This window comes from Sinocyclocheilus rhinocerous, unplaced genomic scaffold (assembly GCF_001515625.1).
Source record: "Sinocyclocheilus rhinocerous isolate Xijiao unplaced genomic scaffold, SAMN03320098_v1.1 scaffold1741, whole genome shotgun sequence".
NCBI classification, from domain to species: Eukaryota; Metazoa; Chordata; class Actinopteri; order Cypriniformes; family Cyprinidae; genus Sinocyclocheilus; species Sinocyclocheilus rhinocerous.
Window position 1 is genome coordinate 20,545 of NW_015652140.1, and position 14,336 is coordinate 34,880.

The 14,336-nt window shown below is 37.3% G+C and overlaps 1 pseudogene; it reads right to left on the bottom strand.

Moving 5' to 3' along the window:
* Nucleotides 1-656: 656 nt before the first annotated feature.
* On the bottom strand, nt 657-9,813 carry LOC107713619 (uncharacterized; annotated as a pseudogene).
* Nucleotides 9,814-14,336: the final 4,523 nt, after the last annotated feature.

Below are 14,336 nucleotides of genomic sequence, written 5' to 3' on the forward strand. Positions count from 1 at the left end.
ATATAAACATGATCTATTAATGTTCCCTTTTCTGTGGTTGGATTTTGTACATGTTGATTGTATCCATGTTGTTCCATTAATTTCAAAACTGTAGATGAAGTAACAATGTCTTCGTTAAAGTCTCCCATTATTATTTTCTGTCCTGGATGCTTTTCTATCTCTTCAATTACATGTAATAGCTGATGTCTAAACATGTCAGTTTTATATGAATTGGGCCTATACAAAAGTGCAGCAGTCAAATTGACATGTGGAACTATAAAATATAAACATTCTAAGTTCCAGTGCTCAGGAGTTAAAATATTACACTCAATTTTCTCAGAACAATACATTCCAACTCCGCCACCTCTCTTGATGTTTTAATTCAGTAAAAAGAGCTGTACTGTTGTCGTAACACTTAGCTCTAGGGTTGTGCTTGAACACAAATTCTGGTATTTGTGGTTCTTGTGCTTTGTCATCAGCATTTAGCCATGTTTCTGTCAAACAAATACAATCAGCATTCATCAGAACTGTATGCGCAAGAACATCCTGAAAGTGAGCTTTCAGGCTTTGTACATTAAGCAGTGCTATTTTGAATCTACCAAGTGACTCAGTGGAACTGTTGTTTTCCAAAGGAAATTTTGACGTATCTTTCATAGCCAACTCAATTTTGTCATTACAAAATATGGCAGACTCTTTAAAGTCCTCAATTATTAATCCACTAAGAGATCTTACTCGGCTCAATGCAACATATGCTTGCCCTGCTGTAAAGATTTTCTTAAGTGATACAACTGCTTTATCTACTGTGAGTCCTTGCACTTTGTGAACTGTACACGCCCATGCCAATCTGAGAGGAAACTGACGCCTTATACCACCATCATTTGTCACTTGGTCTTCTTGTACTTCAATTACTGTTGAATTTTGGGAAAATCTCTGGGGTCTTTTAGATCTCTGAATTTTACCGACATTTGCATTGTCAAACTCCACATGTATAGCTGATGGGAAATCATCATCATTGCTTTGACTTTCACTTATGTGGACAACTGTACCAAACGCTCCATTGACCAGACCATCAGCAACATCAATATTTTTTTTTAGCATAACCCTTGCTCCAATACCCAGGGAAACACATTTAGACAAAGATGAGTTGAAAACTTTTGCATGAAATCCAACTTTACGTTCCATTCGTCCAGTTTTTGAATTTTTGACATAATCTTGAGCATTTATACTGATTGCCTCTGGGCAACATTCATGTAGTCTTTCAATGTTATATTTATCAACTTCAGCATTTGTAGCAAATATGTGAATATCATCACATTTCTTCCGTTTCACATTTTTTCAACATAGCAATGTCATTAGTGGTAAGACATTCCTTTTTCTTACGTACTCTCAGACGATTTAACATTTCAGCAAAACTTGGATCTTGTTGTCGAACAACTTTAGTTAATTCAGCAAGTTCAAGGTTATTCTCCCATAGGTTCACTCTTTTTGTATCAGCATAGAGAGCAGTTCCTTTTACGGGAGGAAGTTGATAGAAATCCCCAACACAAAGAATACTGACTTTTCCAAAGAGAGAGTAGTCACCAGTTTGTTTTATTTGTCGCAGCCTTCCATGAATGTATGACAAAAGACGATGGTCAACCATAGACACTTCATCAATAATCAAAATTTGCAAAGTACCCAATTTTGTGCGTAACGAGTTTATTTTATCATCGCCAAGAGGCTGATATGGCAGTCTGACATTTGCACCAATTCTAAGTTTATTATGTATAGTTCCCCCTCCAATGCCAAAGCTAGCGACTCCAGTTGAAGCTGTCAAAAGTACAGTAATGTCATCAGCATTCTCAGAAAGCTGTGATAACAGTCTGCAAGATTCATATTGTATTGCTTTAATTAGATGACTTTTCCCTGTACCTGCTCCACCAGTAAGAAATAATCGAAATGGTTCAGGGTTTTGTCCAAGTACTTTCTGTAGACACCACTTTCGCACTTTGTAGAACACAGCAGATTGTTCATCGTTTAATGACCTTAGTAAATGCAATGCCTCGTCTCTAGGCATTGTAGTGTGGTTCGTTTCAATGGTACACACAGTTTGAGGGTTTGCTGTAAGATCTGGAATAAGTTCTTGACTGCCATCTTCATCAACCAATAGTTTATCCTTCATCAGTTCTATGCACTCATCACGCTGTTTTTCGGTTTCAGGACATATCTGGGCCCAGACATCTTCTAAATCAATATCCTGCTCCAAAAGCTGTTTAGCTTGTTCTATTTTATCACTTTCCTTTTCAAAAAAAGCTCTGTTGCCATCAACAATTGATTTGACTTGTTTCACTTCACAACCAATTTTTATGACACCACTGTTGTAGAACTCCTCATATGTGTCATAATTGCAAGGCTTCAGATCAGAGTCATCATAATGTGGTAAGAAAAGCTGCAACAATGAATGATAATATTTTTCTGGATCTTTTGTGGGGGAAAACCTTGGATACCTCACTACTGCAGGTTCAGTCCGTGTCCTCCGTTTTACATGACCATTGTTGTTATTGAGTGTAATTATTTCATTTTCTGCTGTTTGGTTTTGTGAGGAAATCTGTGATTTTGCCAGAACTCTGTACTCAGAACAAAAACTGGCAAGACATAGATTTTCTAGAGGTTCTTTCTCTGGTCTGTTCTTGTACCTGTCAATGACACTTGTCATCCAAAAATTGCTTTCATCGTCAGACTTGTCATTTTCCACTTTGTTTTGGAGCATATGCAAAGGCAAACTCATCTTTACAGGATTTTGTCCTATTGGAATAAATTGTACTTTACGGGAACATTCCTTCAAATGCATGCCTGTCAGCCTGTACACTGCCTCTTGAGCAGAAATTTCTCTGTTGTGCAGATAGATACTCCCCAGCTGTTTTAATGATGCTTTAGCTTCAAGATTTCCATTCATTGCTTCATTTTGTGCACGCTGAAGCAGAAGTCCCATTTCTTGTTCTGCTTTTGTAATGTAACTAACTATGTAGACCACTACAGAAAAAGCATCTGTAACATACTGAATATCCATATTCCCTTGCCAAGCATGCAGTAAATCTCTGTTATACTGATTTACCCAAACATCTTTTGGATTTCTTTTCAAGACAATACTTTTCTTTTTGGAACATTCATTGTATGCTTTTTCAAACATAGTTTGATTAATCCCAATAGATGAAAAAAAGGCATCAACCGAATCAAAATTCACATCAGAATTTAAAGCAGTTTTCACTTTCTTTATAATTGCACTTGCTGTGGTATCTTCGTCCTTGCCTTTCAACTCATCTGCATTACTTTGTCTTGTAATGAAGGTCCGACTAGATGGCGGTCTTGGAAAATTAAATCTACAAACTGTATTTTTCTTCCGGCATGTTTTTGAATGTCTTGTACTGTGCTTCTGAACACTGTTCACTATCTCATAAAGTACAGTGTCATTCTCTGGTGGTGTCTCACAAGTGATGTACGTGTCAATAAAGTCAGCAACCAGAACATCATTATCTGCATCATGATCATTGAGCTTCGGAGCATTTTCCACCCAAAACAGACAGTGAACATGAGGAGAACCACGTTGTTGAAATTCAACACGATAAAAGTAGTCTTTTATTTTGCCAATAGGCTTCGCTGGTGACATTATGACATTTTTTAGAAAACAATGCCATCTGTGATCAAACATCCTTGCTGCAGTGACAGGATTTCGTCTTATGAGTCCACATTTTTCAGACCAGTCAAGCTCATCAACATTTATTTGTTTGCCCTCTTGCTTAATAATAGTGTTCATCATTTCAGGCCATCTCAGATCAGCAGAACTAAAAGATGGAAAGAAAGTCGGTATACCTAGTTGTCTAATCAGGGCAAACAGATCTTTTTGCGTAGACATCCAATAGGGAGGGGTCCCTCTTACTGGTCTTAAGAACTTATATCCTTCATCATAATTTAATATTCTTTGCAACGAATCAGAGTTTGTTAGCATATCCGCTGTGACTTTTAAACAATTTTTCTCAGAACCTTTCCTCAGTGCAATTGAGACATTGGATACAATTTGATCAACTTCTGATATATATTGTGCATAAAAAATGAAGTCTGTGCTCTGTGCAAAACGTCCATCTGCATTTAGTATTCTTGCATTCAGGTAACGTGACAATGTGATTTTTTCCTGTCTTTCATCATGAAATGTTGGACCACCAGTAGGATAGAGAACAGGGAAACACTTTGCCTCATTGGATTTATCTGATAGCAGCCTAATAGGACTGTTACCTTCACCTGGTGCTACATTTAGTACATCATGAAAATGTTGATCAATTATTTCTGAACCCAAATCAACAGGTTGCAGTGATGTGTCTGACAAAAGACCACTTTGTTCTTTAATGTATGTTATATCTTCCTCTGGATCACCTCCAGCTCCTTTCTCATCTTCATTTTTATCTGTTACATCTTGTTCCTCCATTTCAAAATCATCAGTATCATTCTCTAATTCATCAGCTGCATTCAAAGAGTTTATCCACTGCTCATTAAACTCCACATCATTATACCACTTATTATGTCTCACCAAATAAGATGGCACCAAACGTGCATGCCTGACACGATCAGTACTGACATATCATAATGGCCTTTATATGTTAATTTTCGTTTCAGTTTTATTCTTATCATGTGGTCATCACATTCATTACGTGGAAGAATATTTGATACATCTGTGGTATTAACAGGAACACACACAACAGGGCCATGACAGCCATTCTGTTTTCCACGGGGAAGACAAAGCAACTTCCTGACACGATCAGTACTGACATATCTATATTCATAATGGCCTTTATATGTTAATTTTCGTTTCAGTTTTATTCTTATCATGTGGTCATCACATTCATTACGTGGAAGAATATTTGATACATCTGTGGTATTAACAGGAACACACACAACAGGGCCATGACAGCCATTCTGTTTTCCACGGGGAAGACAAAGCAACTTCATAAAAGGAATATTGCGTGCAATAAGATGTTCTTCCAATGAGTTTAAACCTTTTAGTTCTTTTGGAATGTCCACCAAATGCATGTTGTTGGCGATACTCTCTTCAGGCAATTTTCCACCAAGAATTTTACGATGGCATGTATAGCAAATCCACAATTTACAAGCTGGATTACCTGATGAATGGCATCTGTTCTCACATTCAGTGTTACATATGTGTAAATACTTTTGTGTGATGCATCTTTCAGCCAAATCAGCAATTTGTTGACCTCTGATTTTATAGCAATCTCTTTTACATTCAACAACCTGTTTTCTGAACAATAAACGATGACAAACACAGCACACAAATTCTGGGCCTGTACTGACTTCTTGATAGAACTGATTAATAGTCAAATCAATATCTTTCTGTCTGTCCCTCTGTTTTGCAGAAACTTCAGATCTTTTTTGTATTATACTCATTCGAAAGTTTTCATTGTCATGGTATTTCCTTTTAGAGTATTCACGTACACTTGCTTTAAAGGTGGGGTTTTTGTGGTATTTATTCTTTGAATATTCACATACACTTGCTTTAAAGGTTGGGTTTTTGCGATATTTATTCTTTGATTTTTCACATTTTGACTGCTGTACATTAATATTGTTCTTATATTTACCTCGAATATTTTCAAGTTTTTTCTCCTTAAAATCGCTGTCTTCACAGTATTTCGTTCTAATGTTCTCAATCTTTTTTTTGACTCAATTTGCACTTGTGTCTTTTTTTTACTTGAATCCAGACATGTCTTATCCAATTTGCAAACACTTGCTTGTTCGTTTACAAGTGTGTGTTCACCATGGTCTCTGATACACTTACTGTGCTGTGCGGTGCTTGTACGTGAAACATCACGTGTGACACTGCCTTCCTGACCAGACTTTGAACTTGTCTCAATAGTTGTGGTCTTACCAACTACCGTTGCTTTCACAGACGTCACTTCAAAAGGTGTTCCCTGGGCATTCAGTGACATGGCAAGGTTAACAACATGATTAAACAACATGTATATGTCATCACAGTAAACTACTATGCTTCTTCCGTTACCTTCAGGCATACCTTTACCATTACGTGAATGAGGATCGAATATAGCAAATGTTGACCCTGCCTTTATGACTGCACAAATGTATTCTTTAACGTTTAACAAACATGCATCATACTGAAGCAGAGCCCTCTGAAGTGCTTCTTCTATAGTCATGGACACATCTCGCAATGATTCATCATACAAATCAACACCAATAACACCTGAGAAAGATTCTCCATGCTTTATTGAGAATGGTGTGTTATCAATTGTGCACACTCTTGGCAGTTCTGCAACAGAAACATGACCCAGCCCTGTTCGATCGTTGATCTTCCCCTGCAATCGCATTGATGTGTACAGCTCATCTCCATGCAACAGAACAGCATTCAGGTCCTCTGTTGTCCATGTCAGCACATCCTTCAGCACATCCATCATGACTGCTGTGATACTGTTCAGCGCACACTGTCTGTTTCTGTTCAAGCCAAATCGTGCGTCACCCTGATGGAAAGAACCACGTATAACTTTCTGTGGAAAATAATCAGAGTTATTGACAAGCGAAGCTCTGGTAACATCACTCCAGCTTTTCTTAGACATTGGAATACTTGTGACAGACTTTGGAACACTTGTGGCGGCACTTGTGACAGACTTTGGAATGTTTTCAGGAGCCTTGCGGCAATTCAAACAGTTCTTTTTGTCAGAGTTCTTTGTGTCAGAGTTCTTTGTGTCAGAGTTCTTTGTGTCAGAGTTCTTTGTGTCAGAGTTCTTTGTGTCAGAGTTCTTTGTGTCTACGCTCTGTTTGTCAGAGCTGTGGTGAGCTGCCTTTTTTTTGAGAGGAGGCATAACCTCAACCAAATCCATGAAGGAACCGAGCGTGTAACGCTCAGCATTCCTCCTCTTTGCCGCCTGGGACCGACGGAAACCCTTTCCGCGTGGCATCTGAAATAAAAAAAAAAGACACACCAACCAGTTTAGTACAGTGCATTACTACACTTAATTTTACTCACTAGCCTGTAATGTTTTATATATAACATTCATACTAGGGCTGCACGATATTGGAAAAAACTATGCAATATTTTGTTTTTCTCCGATATATATTGCGATATAAAAAAAATAAAAAAATAAATAAAAATCACCAGATGACTTGAACGGCTCTATTTGGAAAAAAACTAATCAATGATTTGGGTGATTTTGTAGGTGAATAAATCAGCACAGAAAATAAACAAATTACAAGCATAGATAAATATAATAGAACAAAGATAAAAATGAAATAAACAGTGCTTTATATTTTTTCAGGCAAGTCTTAACAGTATTCAGGTACAGAAATTGAATAATCAAAAGTAAAATAACACTGCATAGTCTTCACTGTTTAAATTAAATCTAATAAATCTGTGTTAAATCTACAAAAGTGATTTTTCTTTGTGTTTTGTTGTTTGATTAACATTCATGACAGAAAGCAACAGGAACATTAAACTACTATGAACCAATATACTGTTACACATCCATTTTCTTTCTCAATTGTTTACCTTCACCTAAGCTACTGTGTTTACAAGAATACTTGCAGAGACATGCATTTTGACATAATTTTGTGCGTATAGTCATTTAAGGCACAAATAGACGTGGAAGTGAACGGAATTCCATGTTGACATGCATCTGCGTGGCTCTCACCGTGTATACACCGGACGTGAGTGGCGCAGTGCGACAAATCCCCGACAGTAAACTGATGCCTCGTTCTATTTATTACGTAGCCTACTTTTTTGTAAAGGTCGCTTTGTCACGTCCAGTGTAGACAGGCTCAGGCTGTCGCGTTTGGTGTAGACACGGTGTCTGTGTGTTTGCGCAAACAAAAAAGTCAGTATAAATACAACGATTAGTATACTAAACATCGCACATCCTGCGATGTGACTATCGTGGATGCGCACATCGTGATATCGATGCTGAAACGATATACCGTGCAGCTCTAATTCATGCATAACTTAATATTAGCAAAAACTTTAACAAATAAATGATTTTGCCCTTAACACTCTGTACACCACTTTTTACCAAAAACCTTCTCCTGAACATATTACAAACATGCTTACATGCACAAATGCACTGATACCTAAACTATCTCACAAATAGGCAATCATCAACGATCAACTAATATGCTTTGAAATAACTTTTAAACTGTAAAATAATGTTTTGACAACTTCAACGCAAAGCTGCACATTAAAAAAAAAAAAAATGTCAACATTAAGGCTTTTAAAGACCTTTTCAGGAATTTAAGAAATAAATTTATACTGTACATTAGGAGTTTGCAATATTGACAAATGATACAAATATATTCAAAGATTTGTTGATAGTTAGATGATATTTTACAGGGTCTGTTTTTGTGCTGGTATCATAGTTGGTTTAGGCCTGTTCAGGACAGCCGACTCACAAAGACATCCATTTTTTCATATTCTATGGTGTGGTCAGTTCACAGCAGTGACAGTAATTTCATGTGGCAATGTTTGCCAATATTTCTAATCCTATTAGATGTAGCCTATGCATCACTTATGAAAAATTCTAACATTTAAATTGAATTGAATTACAATAATAATGCAGTACTGTTCCCAATCAAATGAAATCATTATTAACAAAATCCATCTTTGCACAGATGCAGAGGTCACACAGAAGCAGCATCAGAAGTATCATTAATATATTTACAGTGCATTAACAATTGCATAAATAATGCTATAAAAAAATTTTTTATTCAATATTTAAATAGAAAATGTACATGAAATTAAAAATGATTTTTTAAATTTAAACATTAATTAAAAGGTCCTTAAAATATCAAATTAAAACTGCCAGCAGGTGGAGGCAAGTCACTTAATCAGCAAGTCATTCATTCAACCAATTTGTTCAAATGGCTGATTCATTCAGGAAAGAAGCAAGTGACCAAATTTCTGAATGGGCCATTGAATCATTACTTAAACTGATTCATTAAATAAACAGATTCAGTCAATAAAGATAAATAAATAAATAATAATGATTTGCAATCATGCTGATATTTGGGGAAAACGGCATGTTCGATATTATAATAAGTATACCGTATAATATAAATTTAAGATAAAGTCATCGTGACAAAAATGCCCATGTATCTTAAATTTCAAGGGCATCTAACTGCACACATCACACAAATCATTAAAACAAAAATTACGATATCATTGTAATCGCAGACCCTTCAAATCCACAAAGAAAAATTAATAAAAATAATATGTTTGTTAATAAGATAGTTTTCATTTGGATTTACATATACCAAAGTGTCATCTATAATTTTAGACCCCTCTTAATTAAATAAGACTTTTAAAAAATGAGACTTTATGACCTTAAAGGTTACAAATATAATTTAATACTTTAAGACTTTATAAGGATCCGCGGTAACTCTGACAATGAGCTTATTGTATTGCCTGTATTTTCACAATGACAAGCCATGGTTTAACATGACTTACTTTAGATGAGTTCGAAAAGTCTTCTGAAAACACAGGGAAAAAGATAAAATTCAGTTTACAAAATATTAACTCAATACTAAATAATACTTAATTAATAAATCATTTCAATTATCAATATTTATTTTAACTAGATTCATTAATAATAATTTCTTATATCAGTTGTGATATTACTATGCAATGAATAAATAGAACATATACAAACTATATATTTATATGCATAACGCTTGCATTCATAAAAATGGATCATATATAAAATACTACACCCCAATCTCTGATATATTGTTTACTGAACAATATATTGCATGTGAAATTTCACTTACCTCAGCACTACTCCATTGGTTCCCCATTTCACATAAAAAGACAACAAACATAAATTAGTCAATTATGCTACATTCCACTAATTAAAACATAGGCTACTTTTAAAAATGTCTGTTTCCCATATAGTCAAGTCAAGTCAAGTCACCTTTATTTATATAGCGCTTTTAACAATACAGATTGTGTCAAAGCAACTGAACAGCATTAATTAGGAAAATAGTGTCAATAATGCAAAATCAAATTGATGTTAAAAGCACACATTAACTGTCTGCATGTTTTTTTTATTAACATGCAGCCAGTAAAATCTATGATATAATGTGATTAGACTTGTGCCTGTATTCGGTAATGCGATATATCACGGTAATGAATGTGGTTGCAACATCAAATAAATGCTCATTTTCTCTCTCTCTTTTTTTTTTTTTTTACAGTTTTAAATAAATTTACATGTAAAACCAAAGGTAGCATTTATTTTTTTTCTCACTAACTTGCTTTAGCTACTGATCCAAACCATAATGCCATAATTGCTTTGCAATTTTAATTTCATGTGTCTCATTAAACAAGGTAGGCTACCTGAAAAGATTATTATTATTATTATTGTTATTATTATTTATACATTTTTTCTGCTTCTGCTGCTGCTCCATCTACACGCAATAATGCAAATACAAGGGCATTAAAATTTAGCTCACAAAATACTATAAAATCAAGGAGAAAAAAGGGTGAAAAATATACTAAAAAAAGGCCTATATACTTAAGTAATATTAAAGCATCTTCGGGACGTAGGTTTATGTGTTGAAATGGCTACAAATTCTTTTAATAAAATGAAAACAAGCAAACACACGGCCGAGGAGACTTTCAGTGCTAGTCGAGGAACATAATTCAGATCAGTTTTCTTTTTCAGTTTTCATGTTTCTACAGTTGTCTGTTGTTGCAATGTTGTTTTGTAGAAATGTAAAGAAATAATTTATATTGACTGGAAATAGCTTAAGACGCTGGGAAAGGGCTTAGGTAGATTTTTTTTTAAATTTGCTATTGCACAAATTAAGTTTAGCTGTTTTTCTTTCTTTCTGCGTTATAGTGTAGCTAAGGCAAACAGCTTAATTTACAGCTTGGAATGGTCGAAGTAGTTGTGCTCGCTGGTCCGTCTGAAACGTTAGCCAGAAGAAGACTCAGCTACGCAAGGCGATATAGAGAGCAGAGTCGACGAGTCCTGCGATGGTTCAGTGGCTTGAAGAATTTTACTCTCATATCAGATTCATTAAGAAGACGATGGTGTGTCAAAGACGTTTGTATTACAGTAATAGCTATTTTTTTCTGCTTTCACTTCACTTTTCTGCGTGTCTGTAAGATTTATGGTCAATAAATCTTTCATAAACCTAATCTTATTTCTATCGTCTGCTTATTTCACTGAAATACATGATTTAAGATTTAATATTTAAGAAATGTATAGGCCTACTATGTCAAGAAAAAAAAACATAGGCTATTTTTATATTAGTCCAATACGTCTAATTTTAGCAATTTCATGTTCTCTAAGACTTAAGTCGATTTTAAAGTCTGTTTAATACATAATTTAAGCTAGAATGATTTATACACAATTAGATTATATTCATAAGTAATTTTAAGGAGAAAACCGAAGTAAAGTTCAAAAGTAAATATATGTTATAGCCTACACATTTTTTTGTCTGTCATTTTGTTTATGTTAATGTCATTTCACACGTTTCTAATAATTAATTTGCAACTTCGAACTCAAAACAAGTTACTGAATTACCTACATAATTAACGATTATTAATAATGAAGGTAAAGCAATAGCAGAACATGAGTTTCTTGATTTGAATATGAGATAGGCTATATAATAATAGCCTATTTGTAAGTTGCAGTTTACAATAGGCTACAACGCTGATGTAAAAAGCACCTTTCGATTTGCACACGCAGACAATAATCGAAAGTGTTTTGAATTCAAAGTTGCAAATTAATTATTGTTTCCTTAACAAAAAGGCATTTGACAAACCATATCTTAACGAAACTGAACTCGGAACGCGTCTTCAAGCAACCGAACCAGCAGACGCCACCTCGCCTGCCTCTGGCGGTTCTCCATCACCTTGCTCTGCTGGTTGTGCCTCGCCTTCGTCTGCATCGGCGTCCCACTGCTCTTCGGCGCCGACAGCCCGCCCGGCATCCGCTGGCTGGATGGACATTAGGAAGCCGTCCACGTTAACCTTTAGGTCAACTGCCGGAGACTGCAAAAAATGATCCTCGATCGCCTCCGCATCGTTGAACATGCTGCTGAGGCCGGCGTCGCGCAGGTAGGTGGAGAGCGCCGAGCTGGATAGCTGCACAGTTTCCTCACCGCTCTCAGTGCAGACCGTAGCTTTACCTCCAAACGTGGCGGCGAAAGACAGCGACTGTTGCTTCATTCTGCAGCCCTCGCACCTGTGCGTCTTCGACTTGTCCACAAATTCCTTCTGCTTGTAGTGGCAGCTGGAACACCGGCGTTGTATCGTCACTTCTATGCCCTTTATTGTGGCGCTGAAAAGCGCCGTTGATCTTTCGTCTTCCAGGCTGATTGCTCCCTCCGCCACCTCCAAGTCCGCGATCTGCTCGATGCTGCTGGACGGACCAGTACAGAGGCAAAGACACCCGTCTCTCTCTCTGGTAGAAAGGTTTTTGAAGGCGTAGGACACGCCGGCCTCAGCAGTGTTGACGAAGCTCTCCCACAACGTCAGCTTTATCTCCCCTGTTCCGTCGCAGATGTGCACCTCTTTCAGCTCACAGTCCGAGCCGCTGACCGTTATCACTCTGCTTACGGAACCATGCAACGCAACCTTTGCACGGACCTCTCCCACCTAAAGAAAGCACAAACACGACATTAGTTGGCTATCCATTTTGGCCACAAACAGAACGAGGTATACGGCTCTGAAACGTCAGCTCTGTGACTCGCACCTTCTGCCTCGGACCTAGGGCCTTCACCTCCGCTAAAGTCATCCTTTTGCAGCTTGGTGGCGCACACCGCAGAAAAGGCAGCCTGGTCACCTCCACGCCGGTCCCACGAGAGCACAAGACGTCAAAGCCGTCTGGATCAGAGAAGCCTAAGGAACAAGCAAAAATCCTTCATTAAAACCGAGCTCCCACGGCCGACTCAGCAATGAGCCACAATACAAGCTGTCAGTGAGGCTGATCTGGATAAACAGTCAGGCTTGCTTACTTAAGCTGCGCCTCACGTTCCGCAGCCGCACCGGGTTGCCGTTCTTTTCAGCTTGAATGAAGAGGGCTTGCTTTTCCATGGCGAAAACGACCACTCTGTGATACTCCTGCCTGGCACTCTGAAGGACGGCGGTGAAAAACGCAGAGCTGCTCCTAGACTGCCTTCTGGGCGACATGTCAAAGACGAATCCCTCCACCGCGTCTTCACCCTCTTTTCGCACTTTAGCAGGACTGCTCATCCTTCCTTTTCCGGACACGACCAGACGCACACTCAACGTTGTCCTGGGACTCCGAATGGGCTTGCTCGGACAAATGACAGCACCGGCAGCAGTTGAGCTATTTATACCTCTGATATGCAAATTAATTTGGGACTGACGACTGACCTCCCATTGGCTTCAGTGGGAGGGGCCAGCATAACCGTTTCCATCATTCCAGGCCGTTCGTAACACTTCATTACAAATGAACCCGTTTGCCTTCAAACCTTCTGCTATACTATCATGCAGAAATAAATAAAGTACTAAACAAATTAAGAAAATACAGCTAAAACGGCAATAACTCAAGCGATTCCCTATAAACTCACGAAAAACGAACTGAATTCAGCCTTTAAGCACAACCCAAGGTCTGTCCCAGCGTCTTAACTATAAGCTGCATTTCCAGTCTAATCAAATGAATCCTTCAAGTGCCACATTTCGTTCTTATCTTAACAATCGCTATGTTCTTCCAAACGACAGAAGCTACCTCTTAAACGACCCCATGCAGCTTTCTATGTATCTTCCCATCAAGCTTGTAAGAAAATACATTGACATTATAGCCGACCAAACATTACATGGCTGCATCAATGTTTGTAAGACTCAGCTAATTCGTCACACATTTCACTGGCAGCTTCCTTAAGAACTCCACGAAACAGCAGAAGAAGGCGACGCAGCGTCTGGTTCGCTTTCTTGAAAACGCATTCCGAGTTCAGTTTTGTTACGAATATTTTATCAAATGTGTTTTTATTAAAGTAATAGGTTGATTATTCCGCTTTCACTTCCATGTTTTCTGCGTATAGGCTATCAATAACATTTCATAAGTGTTCAACAAATGTTTCCTTTTTCATCGAATTCTTTTTATATTGACTGCTTATTTTGTTGACTAAATATAAAGGATTTCACATGAAATATTAAAGAAATATTCTTAAATATGTTATAGCCAGTTATAGTGCTCGTGCGGTTTTCAAGTAGGTCCGCTACACAGCCAAGGACACTGTCTGCTAGTTATAGGCTATTGCGAGAATTATTACACTTTTAGCTGTTTCTTTCTTTCTTTCTTTCTTTCAGAATAATTTGTAACTACATGTTACAAACGCCTTGAATG